Source organism: Suricata suricatta, chromosome 7, assembly GCF_006229205.1.
Source record: "Suricata suricatta isolate VVHF042 chromosome 7, meerkat_22Aug2017_6uvM2_HiC, whole genome shotgun sequence".
Taxonomy (NCBI): domain Eukaryota; kingdom Metazoa; phylum Chordata; class Mammalia; order Carnivora; family Herpestidae; genus Suricata; species Suricata suricatta.
The window spans coordinates 128,762,474-128,786,000 of record NC_043706.1 but is presented as its reverse complement, the minus strand read 5'-3'; positions in this window follow the sequence as shown (position 1 = coordinate 128,786,000).

Genomic DNA, 23,527 nt, shown 5'->3' with positions numbered 1-23,527 from the left:
AAGATATGGCAGAAAGTACTCTTTCCTGGGTGGCAAAAGAAAAAAAATACATATACATCATCATCTTTAGATTTGGACAAATTAGAGGACAACTTCCATTCCAATTATTTATTATGTAAATTCCTGGTGACCAAGGTCAGTGGAATGTCAAAGGCAGTACAAATTTGCATTATTTAAAATATATTCCTAAAGGTCTTAGGGATATTCGTAAGGTCACAGAAAAAGCTAGTGACAAAGGCCAATTTAGGTTTTCTCTTTTGTCTATAAAATTTCTCTATGAGAGAAGAAATCATTTGAATTCTTACCCACCTTAAACAAACCACTAACCCCAGAAGTTTACTGATACACATTTATTTCAAATTAACTTTTTAAATGTTTATTTATCTTTGAGAGAGAGAAAGAGAGTGTGTGTGTGTGTGTGTGTGAGCAGGAGAGGAGCAGAGAGAGAGGGGGAGAGGGAATCCCAAGCAGGTTCTGCACTATCAGGGCAGATCCCAAAGCAGGGCTTGAATTCACAAACCATGAGATGACTGGAGCCAAAATCAAGAGTCAGGTGCTTAACCAACTAAGCCACCCCATGGCCCCATTTTAAATTAATTTAATGAGCAAAATAAACAGTGCCAATTATATCCCTGAATTTCAGGTAAGTCTACTACTACTCAATACAGTGGTAACCTAAAAGGAGGATTTATATACTAATGGCATATTCACAGGCCTATGTGTTGAAAAGGACTTGCACTTCCAATGAGAGGAGGAACATCTTTGCTTGAATGGATCTTTGGACAATTGAATATAATTGGTTAATATTTTTAGAGAGTTGGGAATAAGTGGTAAATAATTTTTAACAAAGAAAGAATCCCTGGGTCGGGTGAGTAATTTTTCTGTTAGTCTGAGATTCAGGACCCACGGCTTTGTGCTGCTTATTCATCAAGGAGATGGCTGATGGGGAGTGGGGGAGTGCAGCACAGGGAGATTATAGGCATAGTAAGAGACACCTGCCACATGGCATCTTGGAATCTTTGAATGTCAAGGTCTTAGGACCCAAGAAAAGTAGTTGAGGTCAAAATCATTATTACTGAGGGCAGGTACTTTTATTTCTCTGATGTAATGACAGCATCATTTATGAAAAAAGTGTGAAGTTATTCTCCTATATGGACCAGTCTTTGAGGATGTAAAGGAGAGAAGGGTGGTACTTGGGAAATGGGCAATGAAAGGGGCCCTGACTTAAGGGAATCAACTGAATGTCCTTCATTCCCAATTTGGGAGTGACTTGAAAAGTAGGAAAAGCAGTATGGGTAGTAGCTTGAATTTCCTAGAGGGACCAAGGGCCCCACCCAATCTAGGTGATGCTCTGCGGTATGACAGGAACTTTGATGTTCCCACTGCAATGTAATTCTGTTCTGTCAAGAGTCTGTTCATCTTCTAAATTGGAACACCAGGCTGCCAGTCTTTCTAGATATTGTTTGCCAAATCACTGTCAGCTCATGAGCAAGATTATTTTTTTCCTACATCAAGACACCACTAAGCTTAGGGGATCTCTAGACATCTAGACTGGTAGAAGTAGGGGGATAAGCTTCCAGAGTTGGTCTAGCTGAGAACTGAGAGATTATGCATCCCTACTACATTCTCAGGAAGATACCAATACTTGAGTATCTTGGATGAGTTCCTTGCAACTGAAGAAATCTCTCCAGAACATTCATTTTTGTATCCTCATATCTGAGCTCCATTCCTGGTGTCTAGATTGTATTTGTTGACTGAAGCTGAGTTAACTTTAACTGGCTTTCCCAAGTTGTTTTTACCCTTTTGCTGAAGGGATGAAACCTGAGACATCTCAACTACTAGAGGATGTTTTATTGCTAATGATGATGGCAAAGATGCTTCAGTTAAACAGCACTTAAAGTTTTTAGTCCTTTATTTCCTTCTGGAGTCTGTATTTTCTCCTTCCGCTCTTGCAGATGAGAGTAATATCCTTCTCAGCTCGATTGATGGGGCAGACGAAGTTTACAGAGCTCCCTTCCTCTCCGCCATCTTGGCTCCTCCTAGTCCTTTATTTCATAACAACCACAGTGAAGTAGGTGGGAAGCTTTGGCTGCATATTCCAGCTTAGGGAGACTTCCAAATTCTCAGAGGCTGTCTAGGTACTCGAATTATATTGAGATAAATACAAATGTACTTCCTTGCTTTGTTTCAAAGCCCCACACAGAAAAAAAAAAAAAAAAGAAACAAAGGAAAAGGCTTCAAAAAATTTCCCCTAACTTTCTCACTTTTGAAGTATCCTATTCTATATCTATCTTCCTGAGATAGTTCAAATTCACGTAATTCTAAAATAGCGTAGCAAAACACTTTTTTAAATCAGCTATCTCTAGAATGGTATTGCCATAGAGTTAAGGCTAAACCTATGGTGGCCATGTTTGCTGCTGCCTCCCTTGGAACCATGGCTAGTGCTCACTCACTACTAAATGAACGAATAAAATGTCAGCATTTCTTTCTTTCTTTCTGCTTTTTTTTTTTTTAATTAAAGTTTGGTCCCACAGGTCCAGGTGCCCAGTTCTGAGTTGTTAGGTTGGAAAGCTACACACTTACTCCAGTGATTCTGCCCTGATTCTAATCCCTTTTGGAATTCTCATATTGGAATTCCTGTCTTAGACCAAGGCATGTGGTTTTGAAGGATTTATTGGTGGCAAACTTTGCTTTTGTGAGGGGATCTGCTATTTAGAAAATGCTAAAGGCATCTGGAGCCCAGTCTGGTAAATAAGTTGAGTAATCTAACTTTATAATCTCATTCATATGTGATTAGAAACTGACAAGATTAATTTTTGATGCATTTAATAAACTATATCTGAGAACCAGTTCGCAGATGTTTTGAAGAATGTCGATAACACTGGAAGACATATATAACCTACGTGGACAACCACCTTAAATGGAACTACATTGCTTTTATTGCCCTTAAAACAATCTCATAAAGTTTTGTCACATTAGAGAAACAAAATTCCAAGCCATACTTATTTCACAATCACTGCCGGTGCCTGTAGATTTCTCGGAGCCGAGTGTCGCTGAGCCCGTCACTTTGGTCACCTGGACCAGAGGTCCCAAGGGCGAAGTTGAGTTTGAGTTTGTATCCTTCGGCACGCCAGAAGGGACGGCGTTACTGCCTTTGCTTCCTAAGTCAATTATATTTTCACTGGAATTAAAATAATAAGTTGCTGTGCTACCTATTAAGTTCCTACATGCTGAGATGAGAATAGTTTGAAGCTGTGGAAAAATGCTGATATACTTAAAATAAAGAACCAAAATAGCCATATAAACAAACCTCAGGGAATTTTAACCAAGAAATTACTGCCAAATAAATCTTCAGCCAGTGAAAATGCTGAATATTTTATTTCAGAAAGGAACTATATTTTTAGTCTCTGCCATGCTTGTCAACACTCTATTGTAATAATAAACATAACCGTTCTTTAAAAAAAAAGATGGAAGCAACCATGTTCACAAACCGTTATCAGCCTCCTCATGTGGTAGTGTAAACAGAAGTGCACAATTAACTCGTGGTGATCACAAGCGTTATGTAGGGGCGTTTGTCGTTTGTGACGAGGAATAAAAAACCAGATCCCGTCAGATGGCAGTTTCAGGAAAATTGCTGGTTTCCGTAGCGCCCTTCCCACAAGAACAAAAGATGGGCTGAAAAATAAAGCGAACACGGGTCATGTTCGTGGCATTTTACTAGTATTTCCTTCTCTTTCTGTTTTTTTCCCTTTTGTGTTCATTTTATTGAATCTACTGTTATGAGGTGAAAAACTAAAGCAACTGATCAAATAATCCAGTCAGGGGGGCCTGGGTGGCTCAGTCAGTTAGGCATCTGACTTTAACTCAGGTCATGAGCTCATGGTTCATGAGATCCAGCCCCAGTTCAGGCTTTGTGCTGACAGTTTGGAGTCTGGAGCCTGCTTTGGATTCTGTGTCTCTTTCTCTGTCCCTCCCCACTCACACTCTGTCTTTCTCTTTCTGTCTCTCAAAAATAAAGAAATATTAAAAAATTAAAGAAAATTGAGTCAACATGAATATTTATGTATTGTAAATATAATCTGTATTATAAAATAATAGACATTTACCTTAGACAATTGGAAAAATAGATCAATAATTTAAAAAGAAAATAAAAGTTACCCAGGTCTTCACTGTGCAGAAGTAATCACTGTTAAAATTTTGATGCATTTCCTTCTCATTTTCTTTAACTACATTCTAGGCAAATAATTTAGGATGAAATCAGGACCAGACATGTAACTGTATTTTGATTTATGAACCGTTTTCCAAGTTAGTAAAAAGTCTTCAAAAAGGTGACTTTTTAGAGGCTGCATGATAGCCAACCACACCCACAGAACATAAATTTGTCATCGAAATTTTATTGATAGTTATGTTATATATATCCATAATGGGCACTTTTCTCTATATCATTTTGTGTTCTATTATGATTATTTCCTAACGATACATTCTTTGAAGTGAAATTCCTAACTCATAGGGATTATTTGCATATTTTTAATTAATAATATATTTTTGATTAAAAATAAATGCCTTGGGGTGCATGGGTGGCTCAGTCGGTTAAGCATTCGACATCGGCTCAGGTCATAATCTCACAGTTTGTGGGTTCAAGCACCACATCGGGGTCTTTGCTGACCGCTCGGAGCCTGGAGCCTCCTTCGGATTCTGTCTCCTTCTCTGCCCCTCCCCCATTCTCATTCTGTCTTTCTGTCTCTCTCAAAGATAAACATTTAAAAAACTTTAAAAAAATAAATGCCTTTACTGATATGCTGAGATATTCTATAATAATCTCCCTTACTTACCTTTCTTCCAAAAATAAACATTATACACTCGGACTTTGGGCATATCAGTCCGGTCTCTACTGGGCATCTCTATGCAGAACCAAACATGATGTACAGGTTTAACCAAGATGGCTGGCTTGTCTCTTGCCTCACTACCTGCCAGGGTAAATAGGGCTCGATTTGCCAAGAGGTTCAAATATGAAAACAGGAAGTGTGGCAAACATGTTTAGGAGGTCTGCCAAGACCATCCCTCATTTTACAAGCACCTTTCTTACAGGCTTTGTCGAAGAGTAGAGTTCAGCAACTATTTTTATAACATAGATTGGGGATATCTGACTCAACCTGAAGAACTCAGCTGTAAATCACAAAAATTTGACTCAAGCAACTAAGAAACTCTTGTGCCATGGACATTTCTTCAACTAGAAAACTGGGTTAGAGCAGCCTTTTTGGGCCATGAGGACTGGTGTGTGAACAGAGAGAGCCAGTTTGCCAAGGGGAGCCAGAGGATGGAGCAACAGCACACAGGGAAATAGACGTGAGAGACCCTCAGGTTGGGGTTGGAGGAGGTGAGAAAGAGAGACAGAGCGAGCGAGCATTTAGTTCCCAACAGCTACGGATTTCCTAAGTATACACTTTCCACTTCATGACACTCTGCTGTCCCTGCACGAGACCCCCCTTTACTCAAGCTGCTTGAAATGGGTTTCTGTCTCTTACAACCAAATTGTCTCCACTGAAATAATGGGACTGGTATTGACCAACCTTCCCACCTGGCGCTCTCAGGCCAGGCCCTTGGCTTTGCAGCCTGGCTGCCGGTCAATAAATTTTAAAGAATAAGGAAAAATCAGATAAGAATTTATAACTGCTGAATATACCTTGATTTGAACATGTTCTTTTTTTTTTTCCCCTATGGATAACTCACAATGGTCAGACCACAAGCCGGCATGTGAATTTACCCCCACCAAATGAGTCAGTTGGAATAAAATAGACTAAAAAACCAAAAACCAAAAACCAAAACCTCCCAATTGTTCTGAAGAATAAAAAGAGAGCTACGTGGTCTTAACTGCTTGTATTAATAAAAGACAACCCCGAAACCTGGCTTCAATATCTTTTTTTTTTTATTAATAGTTTATTGCCGAGTTGGTTTCCATATAACACCCTGTGCTCGTCCCCACAAGTGCCCTCCTCCATGACCATCACCCCCATCCCCCTTCTTCCTCCCACTTCAGACCTCAGTTTGTTTTCAGTATTCAAGAGTCTCTCATGGTTTGCCTCCCTCCCTCTCCCTAACTTTCTTTTACCCCCTTCCATTAAAAATGGAACAATAATATTAGCTATTTCTGCTACCCCAGTGGGAACAGAGTTTTAATAAACTGTATACTGTCTGGATTGGTGTGATTTTTAACCCAACAGGGAGCTGAAAATACTTGTTATTTGGTCTAAGGTTGAAATAGTAAGAGTAAGGTTCTTTTCATTCACATTTTCCTGAGAAGGTCTGTGTGAGTAGAAGACAATGAACCTGGGTCTGAGCAGCTGAGACCCACTTTTGAGGGATTCAGCTCTCCTGCTCCCCACGACCCCAATTGCTATTGGAGAATCCTATACTGGTCCTCAGATGAGGCTCTGAGGAGACTGGAGTTTCTTGGTTTTGGTTTTTGCTTCTATTTTGCAATAGCCACGCATTATGTGGAGAGGAAAATGTGTTTGAGAAACAAAAGCCTAAGGAACAGGGCAAGGACATAAGAAGCTATAGCCTCTTCACTGTTGTCTTCTGAAATTCACATTCTGTTCTGTGTCAGGTCTGATTTCTTGGGAAACCCCCATCGTGGCTGGATCCCTCAGGAGCGAAAAGAAAAGTTGAAAAGAACCGGTTTGCGATTTCCCCAAACTCTGTACCTGGAGGAGTTCCACGTGTGTCACACTGAGGCCTTCTCGGCAGCGTGTCACCCTTGTTCACCTGTGTGTACGTGATCCATGGCTGAATGTGACAGCCCTGGGGTCTCGAGGGAGCCCATGGTGGGTCATGTAAGAGTGCTTAAACTGAAATTACTGTGCCAGGGCTGCACGAGTGGATTTGTTTATGAAAACACGTGAGACATTCGTGGGGGGACCACCAACAATCTTTGGGTGGTATTCGGAGCGGCCCGAGGTCTTCACCAGCAGGTGGTGGCAAGGACTGACTACAACTGGGTAACTACAATAACTGTAACAGCATCTGTGTCCCCCTGGGAAGGTTGGCACAAAGGCGGTGACATTTTACACGTCTCAAGTTAGTTATAATGGGCTGCTGTTGCCTGAATGTTTGTGTCCCCCTAAGATTCGTATTTTGAAGCCTAATCGTCAATGTGATGGTATTTGGACGTTGGGCCATGAAGATGGAGCCCTCATGCTGGCATGAATGTCCTTATAAGGAAACAAGAGAAATACGACCACTCTCTTCGGCAGTGAGGACCCAGGGAAAAGGTGGTATCTACCAGCCAGGAAGCTGGCTGTCCCCAGATGCCAGATCTGCTCGCACTTTGGTCTGACTCTCCTGTCTCCAGGATTTGGGAAATCGATTTCTGTGTTTCAAGCCACCAGTCTATGGAATTTTCTTACGGAAGCCCAAATTGACTAAGACATGGGCACTGCAATAATTTTTATTCACCAACCCCTGCTTGTCAGAAGCAAGAGGGAGGGCCTCCCACCCAGAGTTTCAAGATGTTTTTAAATCTTTTTTGTCTTTATTGCAGATACTTCATCTTCTAAGAATATGTTTTGTCTCTGGCTCATCTTCTAACTAAGTGTCCAATGCTTATCGGAATTTATGATTCAGAGCTTTCGTTTCTCCCCTCTGGGCTGGTCTTGTGTAAATTAATGATTATAGAAATGATAAAACAGATGACAAGGTAAAATATCAAAGAGGATGTCAAAGAGGAATTTCAGAAATGAAGAGACATAAAGACATTGCAACCTCATGCTGGTCAAAGAGTACAAGTTTTCACTTTATAAGATAAATTAATTCTGGAGAGGTAATAATGCTCAATCTGATGACTATAGATACTAATGATATAATGCATACTTAAAATTTGCTAGGAAAGCAGAACCTAAGTGTTCCCAATGCATGCATATACATATACACACAATGCTTAACTGCATGAGGTGATGGGCAGGTTAACTAGGTTGATGGCGGCAATTACCTCACAATATATATGTATATCAAAACATCACACTGTATACCATATATATATATATATATACAATTTTAATTTATCAGTTATATCTCAATAAAGCTGGAAAAAAACAAAAAAAGAAATTACATGTATGCAAGGCTTTATATTGAATCTATTGTATTAATAAAAGAATAGAAGCAATATAAATATTTATTAATAAAGGAATACTTAAATAAATTATGGTGTAAATATATCCATACAACAAAACCCACTGCAGTCATTAAAAATATTGAGGAGGTTCTTTATACACTGATCTTTAAAAAATCCTTCAGGGGCACCTGAGTGGTTCAATTGGTTAAGCATCTGACTTTGGCTCAGGTCATGATCTCATGGTTCATGAGTTTAAGGCCCGCATTGGGCTCTGTGCTGACAGCTCAGAGCCTGGAACCTGCTTCAGATTCTGGGCCTTCTTCTCTCTCTGCCCCTTCCCTGCTCGTGCTGTCTCTCTCTCTCTCTCAAAAATAAACATTTAAAAAAAATTTAAAAACGTCCAAGATACATTATTTGATTTTAAAAAAGTTGCAATCTGGGTGGGGCAGGGAATTGGAAGGGAGTGTGGGCATGCAGCAAAACATTATGAAAATCTTTCAGTAAATAACTGAGTAAGCAGACAGAGCCTAAGGGCGGACCAGGGCTCCCCTTGTTGGCCTGTGGCTCAGGAAGTGTCACCCGGCCCAGGTCAACGGCAAAATCTGTCACTGGACTCCACTCTGGCTGCGGCAGCCGGCCAGAGATGTTACTGCTGGTCTTCACTGAATACACTTGTCCATCCAGGATAAAAAGGTAAGGTAATGTAGATGGGGTTATGTTAGGGAGGCTTTTGTAAGGGTCACGTGAATGTAATAAGTTTTGTCATTACTGTGCTACATTTAGTATGCTTTATCTGATTTTAAGACATATGAGATTAAAATTATTGGCTTTACTATATTCTAAAGTTTATTAGACTCATGAGTTGATTAAATGTTAGAAAGGAATGTACTTTTAAAATGTGTTAAATTTACTTTGACAGGCACTTGCCTGCTTTATTACATATAGGTGTACTAAATATATAACTGTAGTATGAATGTCTAAGTCAATTTTGATATTTAAAAGAAGAAAATTTAGTTCTTTTACTTATGAGCTAATTGAAAGGTTAATCAAGGGATGTGAAATGACTTTTCTTTTTTTTGGACAATGATTATATTTCTAAATGAAAAAGAAACAAGACTTGTAGGTTGGATGTAAACATTTGTTAGGACAGAGATTCTCAATTTTGTAGCTTTAATGAATAGAATGCTACTATTAAGCCCTGCTATAGAAAATCTTTCTTTCTAGATACAAAATCCCTCTGACTTTTAAAAACTGCTCATTCTCATTGTGATTTGAGGGAGTAACTTAAGGGCCTGTGATGGAAAAAGCTCAGGGAAAACCTTAGTTTTGTTATCCTTGACTTTTAAAATCCCTCTCCAGAATCCAGGTTAACGCAGCTTGACTCTATCTCTGTGATCTTCACATTGAAACATGTCTTACATTTGTCTTTGCCTCTTTCGTCCTTGGGGACACTGTTAAAGGGCAGGCATAAGCACAGGATTTAATTTCTCCACCTGACTTCCTCTGAGAAATTAATTGCGGACATTTTTACTCCTTTTCTAAGGACCTTACCTCTTTTCGTGGCTTCCTAAGCTCATTCTTCCCTTTATGCAGTTCTTTCTTTTTTTATAATTATTTATTCAATGCTTATTATTTTTGAGAGACAGAGAGAAAACAGAGCATGAGCAGGGGAGGAGCAAAGAGAGAGGGAGACACAGACTCCGAAGCAGGCTCCAAGCTCTGAGCTGTCAGCACAAAGCCTGATGCAGGGCTCGAACCCACAAACTGTGAGATCATGACCTGAGCTGAAGTGAGATGCTTAACCCACTGAGCCACCCAGGCGCCCCTACCTCTGTAGCTATTTCTTTTTTAAAAATTTTTTTTAAATTACATTTATTTACTTTTGAGAGAGCATGAACAGAGGAGAGGCAGAGAGAAAAAGAGACACAGAATCTGAAGCAGGATCCAGGCTCTGTGTTAGCTGTCAGCACAGAGCCCAACCGGGGGCCTGAACCCACGAACCATGAGATCATGACCTGAGCCAAAATCGGAAGCTCAACTGACTGAGTCACCCCGGCGCTCCTGTAGCTATTTCTAAGAAGCTAATCACATATACACAATTTCTCATGGTTTAATTAAAGGCATTAGCGCTGAATTCATGGATACCTGAGGTCCGCCTTAGGGAAACGTTGATGGACGAGGGGTGCATTTGCAGGTCCTAAATGGGTTATGCTGTCCCTTGTCTCTATGACGGCCATGTGCTTTCCTCTCTTTGCCTAGCTCACTTCTCATTTTTCAAAATCTCTTCTTGACTGTTTGAATGTATTTTCAGGATTTACTTTTGATCCTCTCAATGCTTTTGGGACTCATTCCCAAAAGCCACTGTACATAGCTTTTTGGTATTCTATTCTATTAATATATCACACTGTATTTATGCATTTCATTGTTGATGGAAATTTTAGGTTGTTTTCAGTCTTTTTATATATTACAAACAACGTTATTATAAACACTCTTATGTATGTCTCCTGGTTTACATGGGCAAGAATTTTGCTAGTGTCTGGAAGTATCTAGGAGTGAAATGGCTGGGTCAACTTTAATAGATGTTGCTGAAGGTCGCACTGATTTTTACTGGACTAGTACATACGAGACATCTGGTGGCTCCAGGTCTTTCTGAACACCTTTTCAAAATTGGGATATAAAATTGACGTATACATTATAATTGTTTCAGGTGTACAACATAGTAATTCCATACTTGTATACATTGCAAAATGATACAAACAGTAGGTCTAGTTACATAGATGACCGTACACAGTTATAACATTGTTTTCTTGTGATGAGAACTTTTAAGATCTACTTTCTTAGCGACTTTCAAATGTGCTCTACTGTAGGAGGCGGATGCAAGACCCTGCCCGAGCACATGGCGAGGTACGGCCTGCCGGCCTCTAGTGCTTCCCCGCCCCCCCCCCGGCCAGATACCGCGATGAGTGAGCGACCAATGCGAGGCCATGGAATGGGTCAGCCCTGCCTCTGCCAGCCTATCATGAGTTGCCGCGCAGCCTGGGCGGCAGGTATATATGGGGAGCAAGCAGGGGGGGGGGGGGGAAGGAAGAAGGAAGAAAAGAACCAATAAAAGTCTCTGCAACGAATCCCGGTGTCGTCAGTTCTTCAAACTGCGGGCAGTTTGAGCGGCTCCGGCAGTCTACAGTATTCTTAACTATAGTCGCCATATGAATACTTGACATTGTTAAGATTTTTAATATTTGCCCATCTTGTGTGTCTGAAATTATGCCCCACTGGGGTTTTAACTTGCATCTCTTTGATTACAAAGACATTTGTACTCTGATTATGGTGTCTTTTAATGAACAGACGTTTTTCAACTATTTTGTCAATATTTTCCTTTATGATTTTCACCTTTTGAGTTGTGTTTGATAATGGCTTCTGTATGCTGAGGTGATAAAGGTTGTCTCCGGTGTCTTCTCCGAAAAGATTTTTGTAAATGAAAAAAGGCTTTTGATTTTGAAATAGTTTCAAGCTCATAGATAAGTTGACGTGATAAAAATAGTACTAAGGACTCCAGTAAGTCCTATGACCAGGTTGCCATATTGTTCACATTTTATCTTCATTTCCTTTTGCATTCTCTCTCTCACTATTATTTTCTCTCTTTCTCTCTTGAAACATTTAAAAGTAAGGTAAACCAACCATGACCCTTTACCCCTAAATACTTCAGTGTATGTTTCCTAAGAGTCTGGATATTCTTCTAAAGGTTTAAGATTTCGCTTTCCCCATTTAAATCCCTGGTCCTTTAGGAATCAGTTTTTGAGTAAGTTACAAGGTAGAGATCCAATATAGTTTTTTATAGAGATAGTTAAGAGTTCCACACCACCTGGAAATACTCCAAGCTACCTCTGTAACACCGCCTGCAACAAACGTCAGTGTTTACGTGTGTGTGGGTCTGTGTCTAGGCGTCCAAGGCATGTTAATCTGTCCCACTGGTTTGTCTATTCCATTAAGATAGTCCACATTATCCTAATTACTATAGGATTGTAGTGAGCCTTGCTGTCTGGTTGAGGAAATCCCCCCTACTTTATCTCCTTCAAGAGGTCTTGACTATAATAAGCTCTTTGTCTTTTAATATAAATTTTAGAAGTAGTTTGTCAACTTCCAAGAAAAATTGTTTAGGGATTTCAATTGGAATTTCATTAAATCTATAATACACTTGTATAAGACCTGACACATTAAAAAAAAACTTATACAGTTTGACATGGGGGGCCAGGGGCAGAGCAGAGAGACAGAATCCCAAACAGACTTCACACTGTAAATGCAGAGCCCAATGCAGGGCTCAAACTTACGACCATGAGATCATGACCTCAGCTGAAATCAGGGTCAGGCGTTTAACTGACTGACCCACCCAGGTGCTCCTAAGTCCTGACATCTTTGCAAAGTTGTGCTTTCTGGTCTATGACGTTAGTATGTCCCTCCATTTATGTAGATTTAAAATTTTTAAAGTTTATTTTTAAATAACCTCTACACCTAATGTGAGCTTGAACTCATAACCCTAAAACCAAGAGTCTCATGCTCTACTGACTGAGCCTGCCAGGTGCCCCAGTTTGTGTAGATATGTTTATGCTTTTAAAGATTTAAAAGAATTCTACATTTATAGAATTTTTTTGCAGGAAAGTATTGCCTGTGTTTTTTTGAAACTATTCCTAAGTATGGTATCTTTTTAAAACATTAGACTCAAGTATTTGTTATTGGAATGGAGAACAATGAATTCTTACAGCTTGGTATATAACTAGTAACAATGTTAGAAGCTCTAATGTTAACATTGTGTAGATTTTTTAAAGAGTTTCTCTGCAGTCACGTGATCTACATACAGCAATAATTTTGTTTCTTCCTTTCTTTATTTTTAAAGATTTTTTAAAAAGTTTATTCATTTATTTTGGGAGAGAGATCGAGGAGGGGCAGAAAGAGAGAATCCTAGGTGGGCTCCACACTTAGTGCAGACTCTGACGCAGGGCTCGATCTCATGACAATGAGATCACAACCTGAGCTGAAATCAGGATTTGGGTGCTTAACTGATTGAGCCAGGGGCCCTTCTTCCTTTTCAATTCTTTTATACATATATATATACATATATATATATATATGTATATATATATATATATATACATATATATATATCTCTCTTTTTCTTGCTTATTTAGGAAGACTAAGACTTCTAGAACAAGATTGAATAGCAATAAGAATGCATGTCCTTGAATTGTTCCTGATTTCAAAAGATATACTTTCCAACATCTCAACATTAAGGTATTTATTGTCACTTTTTTACCCCTTTTTTCTTTTTCTTTTTTTAAATAGTTTATTGTCAAATTGGTTTCCATATAACACCCAGTGCTTCTCCCCACAAGTGCCCCCCTCCATGACCATCACCCCCTTCCCTCCCTCCCCCTCCCCCTTCAGTCCATGGTTTGTTTTCAGTATTCGATAGTCTCTCATGATTTGTGTCCCTCACTCTTCCCAGCTGTCTTTCCCCCTTCCTCTCCCCATGGTCCTCTGTTAGGTTTCTCCTGTTAGACCTATGAGTGCAAACATATGGTTTCTGTCCTTCTCCGCCTGACTTATTTCACTTAGCATGACACCCTCAAGGTCCATCCACTTTGCTACAAATGGCCATAATTCATTCTTCCTCATTGCCATGTAATACTTCATTGTATATATATACCACATCTTCTTGACCCATTCATCAGGTGATGGACATTTAGGCTCATTCCATGATTTGGCTATTGTAGAAAGTGCCGCTATTGTCATGTTTTAAATGGGGACCTTTGATCAGATAAAGGAAATTCTCTTCTATTCTTCCTCTGCTGCATATTGAATTTCATTGATCACTTGTTCTGATTCTAGTAAGATGATCATATCTAACTTGGTTATGATGTAGTACACAACATACAGAATTCAGGCTGCCAATATTTTGTTTAGGATTTTTGCTTCAGTTCTCATGCATGAGTTCTTCCCTGCCTCCCCCCCCCCCACTATTTTTAAAACAGAATTATACGTATTTTGTAAAATAAGTTGAGGTAATGTTTCCTCTTTTTCTGCTTTCTGAAAGAGTTTGGTAACATTGAAAATATCTGTTCCTGAATTTTGGGAGAACTTACCTGTAGAACCAAAAGCACGTTTGGGTTTCTTGTGGGAAGATTTTAAGCTACTGATCTAATTTTGTTTGTTGTTATCAAACCATTCAGATTTTCTATTGTTGCTTGAGTCATTCTAGAATCTTGTCCATTTCATCTAAGTTTTCAATTTATTTTTATAAACCTATTCATACTACATTTTTAATCTTCATAATCTCCACTATATCTGTGGTTTGGCCCATTTTATTGTTTATTTATAACTTCTTTCTTTTTTTCTTGAACACTTATGTGAGACAAGTATTCATTTATTAATCTTCTTAAAGATCCAACTTCTGGCATATAGATCCTTTTAATGGTTTTTATTTTTCCTATTTCATTAATTTCTGCTCTTGTCTTTTTCTATTTCTTTCTTTTTTCTACCCTCTTTGAGTAGATTATATTGTGTTTTTCAGGCTAACTTCTTAAATTGCATGCTTAGTTCAGTAATTTTCATTTTTTTTCTTTTTTTATATAAGTCATATGATGCTTATATAAATTTAGGAAATAAATTTTCTTCTTTACATTACTTCTCACCCCACCAACCTACTAGTCTGGAAGTGATATACTCTATAACTAGTCTTTTAGTAGCTCCCTTAGAAATTTTATTATGACTATCTAATTACCAAGTCTAATGTTAATATTTTATCCTTTTGAATAATCCAAGGATGTTTATATGTTTTTCCTATAATCATTTCTCAATCAATTTCCCTATCATTGCCAAACATTTAATTATGTCTTATTTTTCTTTTCCAGTCCCCACAAATTAAAGTTACTCTCTGATGGTGAAATCATTACCTCTTTGAGTCCCAAGTTCTTTCAAGTCCTGAGACAGTCCACTGACTTACCCTGCCTTTCGTAGCCCTGAAGAGTGTGGACTTTTAGTCCAAGCCTCACTTGGAGGATACCACAGCCATTGAAAACATCAGATTCATGAAACGATTGCTGTTTCTGAGAACTGTTTATCTCAGACAAATTTCCCCTTGAGTGAGACGATCAAACAACAGCGCTCTCTCACCCCTTTCCTGTTTTCATACTCTGACACATACCGTGCTTTTTAATGAAACAACTCTAGGGGAATTTTCTAGTACTCATGAAAGCCTGCTTTTCAAAATAAAATCAATGAAATATTTTCTCCTTTACTGGGATTCCATTAATTTCCACTGGTTGTCTTTCTTTTCCCTGTGACTGAAGTCCTGAATCCTTATTAGCAAGTAAAGTATTTGGTGTTTGATACGTGAAAACAAAGAGCCTCAGTGAACAGTGGAAACATGGGCTTTACTTGTCAGGGTGCATTCCATGTGCTTCCTGAGTAAACATTTCAGAAAAACCCTTTAAGACAACAGACTCCGAGTGGGCCAGCAAAGTGCAAAAATGGCCAAGTGAAAGCCGAGTGATAAGAGAGAATTATGAGCATGCTCTCTAAAAAGAAAACTCTCTTTCTGAACTGGTCTCTGTTGGGTGAAAGCAATTTAATTCTTTGTCCTTCTAGTCTTACTGGAAATGAAGGACCATTTGGTTTTAGACTCAAGAGGGGAGCAGAGACTTGACCTCTGGCTGCCCCACTCTGAAACTCATGGTTTGACTCAAATAACTCTCTGAGTGGCTCCTAGTGTACTACATTAGGCTCTTTTGATTTTGGTCTATCCCAAAGATAATTACATGCCCAAACTATGAAACAAGTGGAGAAGAAAACCCGGTCTGTGATGGGATGCAAATCTCACCTCTGATACTGGAAGGCCACCACCATGACCCACTGCGGAGGCAGCTTGGCTTTCCTGCAAAAGTTCTGGGAAAGAAGGCGGCAGAACTCCAGAAGATGATTGGTAAGGTTAAGCCACAAAGTGACCGTGATGACTTCTAACTGAGAGAAAGAAAACAGGGCAGAGGAAGTCAATAGGTGGGCAAGGAATTTCATTTGCAAAATCTATATTCAAAATGACCTTTTTGGTTTTTTAGAATCCTTCAAATGAACTTTTCTAAGATAAATTGACATTTTTTTGTTCAATAATGGGGAAATCTCTTTCATAAGTATGCAAAAGGATTTTTTTCTTCCCTCCCTGAGGATTCACAGCTTATAATATCCCCAATTATAACCTGTGAACACTAGTTATATTGAAATATTTTGCTTCTTCATCTAGTGTTTTAAGTTTTACTTCTCACTTCTTTTTTAATAGATTTTCTTAAGTTTATTTATTTATTTTGAGAGAGAGAGAAAGAAGGAGATCATGGGAGGATCAGAAAGTGGAGGAGGGAGAGAGAATCACTAGCAGGCTCTGCACCATTAGCATGGAGCCCCATGTGGGGCTTGAACTCACGAACTATGAGCCCAAGTCAAATGCTTAACCAACTGAGCAGCCCTGGTGCCCCAAAATTATACCTTTCACTTGAATGGGACCTGCTTTATCCACCTTTCTGGATGTAATGTCTATTAGACAGAGGTTTGGGGCATATCTTTTGTAAACCTGTCCAGATTTTTCCAGGTTCCTTTTAGAGCTCATCTTTTCCCAACACCAAGGGGTGTTGCATCCAAGAGTTTTTTCTTTCTATGTATCAAACAGAAAATGCATGTTTCATTTTCTAAGATACTCTTTTTGCGAGTTTACTTCTTTGCTTTTTGCATGAATAATCAGTTCAAAATAATAATCAGTTTCATGAGAATGTAAACTTTATAATTTTACAGATGTTATATACCTCCTTTATTTTAAATTCCACTAATATTTGTCCAATGTTAACTATGTGCCAGGCATTGTTGTAAGTGTTTTGTGTATATTCACTTATTTGATCTTCACAATAGTCCCCTGGATATGCGCTGTCATTATTTCCATTCCACATGTGGGGAAGTCCAGGCACAGAGACTTGAAGTGACTTTCCTCCAGTCACACAGCTGGTAATGCTGGACCCATGCTTCAAAAGTAGGGGTTCTGCCTCAGTTGTTCCCACTCTTCATGCTCAGAGAGGCTATGATACCTCTCTGTCCAGATGTGCTCCATATTTAACCTGTTTCCCAGGCTCATAGACATGTGGAAGATGCATGAACTTCTAAAAGTCACTAGTTTTTACTGTACTATACTATGCTAAGTCCAATTAACTAAACACAGATCTGGTATCATTCCACTTATGTGAGGTACCTGGAGCAATCAAATTCATGCAGGCAGAAATTGGAAAGATTTCTTTTAAGTGGAAGGATGGTTCTTGAATGGAGGGGAAGGGAGAGGGGAGAATGGTGAATTGTAGGACTTTTCTCAAGCATCCTTGTCTGCCTGGATCCTACCCAAACTACTTTTGGAAATCTGACCTTCTTCAGAACATTTTGTGTGTCTCTCTCCAGTCCCTTGACCTGGGGGAGAACCTTCTCAACCCCAGATCTCCATATCCCACCCTCGTGCCATCTATCAGCTTCACATTAAAGCCATTTGGCTTACTTTCCTCATATTGTCTTAAATCCTGGAGACTAGGTTGGTGAAATGTTGTATTTGCCTGTGTAGTTTCAAAGAGTTTAGCCAGATACCTTGCACAAATCAGGTCTCTAAAAACTCATATACTCTTTTAGGGTATAAAAATCAGTACTTTTTTTTTGATCAGAAAATTCATCCACAGTTATTTAGCTCAGTGTATAACACTGTGTGTTGAACTATATCTAAGGCAACCATTTAGGTGTGAGTGTTATCCAGTGGGTAAAACATTAGACCAATAACTCTTTCCTGTATTGGTTGACATGAGAAGCCCTTCCATGGGCTGGTCCCGGGGGAGCAAGATCCGGGGCCAAAGGGCTGCGTGTAGGTGTCAGGCCAATTTATGGGATCATGGTTCTTGATGGGAAGCAGGAAGAGACAATTAGTCACAAAAATAAAAGTGAAAATGTGCTAGAAAAATGAAGGCACAGAGGGAAGGGGACAGAAAGAGAGCTATAAGGGTTTAAAAGACCATTTCTCTTAATTAAAAAAAAAAAAATGTTTCCTTGATTCAGCATACCAAACCAAAAGGTCAAAACTGGATTTAAGAGGTTGGTGCAGGGGCGTCTGGGTGGCTCAGTCGGTTAAACCTCCAACTTCGGCTCATGTCAGATCTCACGTTTGTGGGTTCGAGCCCCGCATCAGGCTCTGTGCTGACAGCTAGCTCAGAGCCTGGAGCCTGCTTCTGGTTCTGTGTCTCCTTCTCTCTCTGCCTCTCCCCTTCTCATGCTCTGTCTCTCTCTGTATCAAAAATAAATAAAACATTAAAAAAAATTAAAAAAAATAAGAAGTTGGTGCGAAAGGATTCCCATCACACTTTCTGTGTATTTGTGGAAGTATGAACTGTTTCATCTGAACAGTTCAGTGATTATTGCTTCTGTGTCATTGTTATTAAAATGAGACTCCCATATGAATAGATTATCAACTTCATATAAGCTACCATGGGTTATGAGCTCTTAAGAGGAAAAGGTCTATCCAAGTGAAAAAATATCATTATTGCTACTTTATTACTTTCAAATTCAGCTGAAGCATTGTGTTGAGGCCATTGGGACACCTTACATGCCTGGCTTTGATCTCTATATTATTTATTTCCATATCAGTGTGCGTTTTTTTCTTGGGGAATCTCTAGTTTCTGGCTTGGGAGCTCTTTGGCAGTGCAGATGCTGTGTTAGAGAGTGTGGCTCTGGGATTTGCCATTTCAGTTCACCATGTAGAGTGACCTTTGAAGACTCAAAAACTATCCAAAGTGGGGTTAGGGAGGAAAAGAGTTATTTTTTTCTTCCTACCTTTGAGTCCAATTACCTAATAAAGATTCATCATTCCTTTTGTCCGAGTAGCTCTGTGACCTAATTTTGCTTCTTGCCTCGTTTCAGATATCACAACCCATTTTTATGCATTTGGCTTTCGTAATGAAATCCACATGTCTCAAATCAATAAAGCCATTGTTCGGCTTCCTCTAGTGCTTTTCTCTAGTGCTTTTTGCCTGGTCTGCTTTGTTTGCATACTTGTTTGTAGGAAATATGGGTCTTTATCTAGAATTCCCCCCCTTTTGAGGGGGGTCTTTTTCTTATCTTTCCTTTTAATGGTTTCCAGTTCATTCATGCGCAGCTATTAAATGTATACAGTTCTTTCTTTATTGGGCTAGTCTAAAAGAAATTTTGTTTATGCAGGTTTTCTTTCTCATTAATTGTTTGTTTTAGATAGGTTAAGAAATTAACAGTGAGAAACTCAATGTCTTTGTTCAGTATCTTTGTATACATATCAGACATACAAGACCCCTGTGCGAACTTCAGAAATTCAGCTTTTATTGCCTGTCAGTGTTCTCCCTTTTCCCCAGAATCCCCAGTCTGTCCCTTCTTCCATTCAAGAGCCAAGCATTACTGAGGAGTGGATCTTGAAGCACCTCTCCCACCCCCCAGATTACGTCAAGACCCTTTTTAGTGGCTTTCTGATCCCAATGAATTGTAAACCCATGGAAGTTGCTTGATGGATAGTCAGGCTACTTTGCAAGAAACATTTCATTTATCTGAAATCCAGGACTTCAACATAGAAACCTACCCACAAGCCCCAGAGTTAGTACCAAGTGGTATTTTCTTCTGGAATAGCTCTTTCCAAGTCTTCTCATAAATTCTAAATATTCATCCCATCAGTGACTTTCATCAGAGTGAGGAAAGGGCTAGACCAGCAGCATCTCTTGTGATTTCTCCAGAAATATTTTCTTCTTTTTTTTTCAGTATCTCCAAGTTATCATGGCAGAAAGTATGGGCCATATTAGCAAATAGGCACTTGAATACAGAAGTTGATGATGATGATGATGATGATGATGATGATGATGGAGTACCAGGTCCCATGTGGTTGAAACATTAATGTTGGGCTATTTTACTTACCAAATTCTCTTGGATTCAACCTTGCTAATGGGAGAGATAGAAGAAGGAATGAGGGGTGCCTGGGTGGTTTAGTCAGTTAAGTGTCTGCCTTAGACTCAGGTCCTGATGACATGGTTTGTGGATTCAAGCCCCATGTTGGGCTCTGAGCTCAGAGCCTGAAGCCTGCTTTGGATTCTGTGTCTCCTCTCTCTCTGCCTCTCCCTGTTTGTGCTCTCTCTCTCTCTCTTTCTCAAAAATAAATGAAAGTTAAAAAAAAATTTTTTCCCCTAGGGGAGGAAGAGTGAAGGGATGCCATCTGAGTGGTTTCTGGAGAAAAAAAATTTTTCTTAAAGAAAGAGGAATGAATAAATGGTGGATCCTATTGTGTTTTGTTTTTTCTTTCATGATCTTCCTTGGCCCTTTTGTGGGTTCTTGCTCATGTTTTTTTCTCGTGTTGCAAGCATCTTGCCAGAGTCATGGTAAGTCTTCCCCCGCCATCTTCCTTTTCTGCAGTTTTATTTAAATCATATCCTAAGTGTGAAAAAATATCTCCCCTCCCTTCCCCCTTGAAAAACTCTACTGTTACTATTCTGGACTTGATGTGGGAAGGTGAACTTAGAATGAAATCCCCACATGTAACATATATAGCTCGCTGGTCACTTTAAAAAGCACAAAATAAAATTCAAACCCACCCACGACTGCTTCATTAACATGTTTGCTTGAGGGGAAATAGTTGAAAAGCAAAGCAATGAACACAACTGTTCTGCTTTATCCACCCAAGAAGAGCCATCAGCTTCTAGGGCACCAATTTCCTTCAAGGAAGACAGAAAGGGAGAATCCTGCTGTGTCCACTGTGGCCAAGGGTGGTTGCCAAATCCCTTTGCTGTCTTCTCCATCTGTCCCTCTAGACTCTTCATTCTTCTGAAACATTTCCTCTCCAATGTCTAGAATTACTTCTCAGTCACTTCTGCGAACTCATTTTGCACACCAATTCAAGTCTGTTGGACATGCAAACATTTCCTGTAGGCAGGCCCTCTTTGGCTCTTTAGAATTATTTTTCGTCTCAAGCTGGGGAGGTAAAAAGAGTAAGAAAGAGGTGGATGGAAACTGAGCTGGGTTTCACTGGGGCCGAATGAATTTTAATTAAAAAAGGGAACACTGTATTTGAAAAGTGGGAAGAGTTCCCTGGGGTAGGGTCCCGACATTGTGCCTCTGGCTGGTGACAGGATCCTGTGGCTTCTTGTGGACTGGAATGAGGCTGGGAAAGCTCTCACAAAGGCTCTGCTCTCCCACTCAGCCTGGGTTCAGGAGTGGTACCCAATACCAACCTGAGGCCAAGCTCCTCCCCAACCCTTACTCCTTCAACACCCTCTTGTCTCTGCACAGGTGTTTGCTCCTGGCAGGATCATTAATTGGCCCAGGGAGCACAGGGGGTGCTCTTTGAACAGCGATTCTGAGCATTATCAAGGGATACACTAAGGACAGATGAAGTGACTCCTTGTGACCTCTGGTCACACCTTTGTTGATGTTGTGATTTACTGGTTAGTTCTGCTGTGATGATGTTATGCCTGAGTTATAGGTGGGTTTGAGATGTCCTAAAGGAAACAAGATGTGTGTCAGGTCCAGAATAGAAAATAAAAATCATTTTGATCACCAATTTGTACTGTGTTGAGTAAGATTTTACAGCTTTGTCCTGGGTCAGCATGAGGGAGGGTGGTCTGTGTCGGGCCTGGAGAGAGAAGTGGCAGCAAGAATTCTGGCTCTTTTGATCTTAACTCCTTCTGCTACCAGGGGAGGAACTGACTGAGAGGAACTAGGACTCTCTCCTGATTCCCAGATCTGGTCTAAACTTCTCATTCCTTGTTCTCTTTCCTGGGGCTCCTTCGGTGACCGTCATGACCTATGCAGTCTTGCCCCACAAGTTCAGGGGAAAAGACGAGTGAAGAGAGAACCAAAAGTATGACTCAAAAACAGAAAAGGGACACCTATCCAGCACATTCCCACAGAGTTTGGTGTCTGCACACCCAGCTTCTCTATCACCTGGAAGAAGTGGAATGATTCCAAACCTCTTGGTGGAATGGTTTCTTCACATAGCCTTCTAGAATGGGGATAATACAGCATTGTTGTGAGAATTAAATGAGATAACACATAAACAGCACTTGGTATATTTTCCTGGCACATCTTAAATTCTCCATAAATGTCAGCTATTTTTAATAAATTACATATAATCTCTTTATTTTCCTTCTAAAAGTTCTCACTCTTTTGTGGCTTAATACCATGTACTGTGATGATTCCATTTTATCTTTATCCAGGGATTCTCCTCCTTGGGACTCTCTGAGATTCTTTTGAAGACAGAGTGTGTGGTTTTTTGGGAAATAGAGGCATCCCAGAATCAGAGAATGATGAATCCAGAAGGAACCTTGGCAATCTCCCCAACTTGGAATTCACAGCATGGAGCCCAAGATGGCCAAGAGGAAGATTTTCGGTGTGCCTCAGTCATTGTATAGATTGACAGAAACTTTGATAAAACCATGACGAAGGTGGCAGATTTGGGGGTCTTCCTCCTTCCCTTTGATCCTCTCTGACTTCATCAGTTCCTGTTCTTTCCTGGCACCCACCTCGGTGTACGGTCCACGGTGGATGCAGGCCTTTTTCTGGGTTCATTAAACCTCCATTCCCTGGGGGAAGCATCCCGGTTGGGTTGTAGGAGATTATCTGATTCTGATTTACACTGTTAGGAGCAGCGGATGTATGTGACCACACAGCAGTATTCACCTTTTAAAAAGGAAAGCTATTACTCAAGATTATGGGAGTATGAGGTACAATTTTTAGTCTGGAGGGCCTTTCACGGACCACCAATATTTCAGAAAGTCAGGAGTTTGTCAAGAGGTACCGCATTTTGTGGAACGTTGGCGCCAATCACGGATTCAGAAACGACCTCCCTTCAGCCCGTGTTGACGTTTCTCAAAAAGATATTCCCAGAAGAGGGGTCTCTAGTGCCCTCCCTAGCTCTCGCATACTGGCCAATAATTCTCACTGTCAGAACGTTTTCTCTTGTATCTACGCTAAATCCCATCGGGGCTGTTTGATCCATTCTATTTCCTCCTGTCCTGCCCTCCGTGGAAACAGAAGACGGCTGGTGACAGTTCCCTCCACACAACAAAGGATTCTTCTGGCTTCTGAGGATGTTTGGTTAGAAGCTACCGCACTAGAGCCGCGGCCCCAGGACAGCCTCGCAGGCCGATCCGTGGAGGGCTGGGCTCGGGTCTCGCAGTGAAGAAAAAGCAGGGGCGCCGCCACACACACCAGTTTTATGTCACTGCCGTGTGTGTGACAAATCCTGTGTTTACCTTGGGCGAGCTTCAGAAGGTTCTCGTTGTACCGCATTCCAACTCAGAGCCTGCCACAAAAGGCCTGCGTTTGAACCCTGTTAACATTCTCCACAGC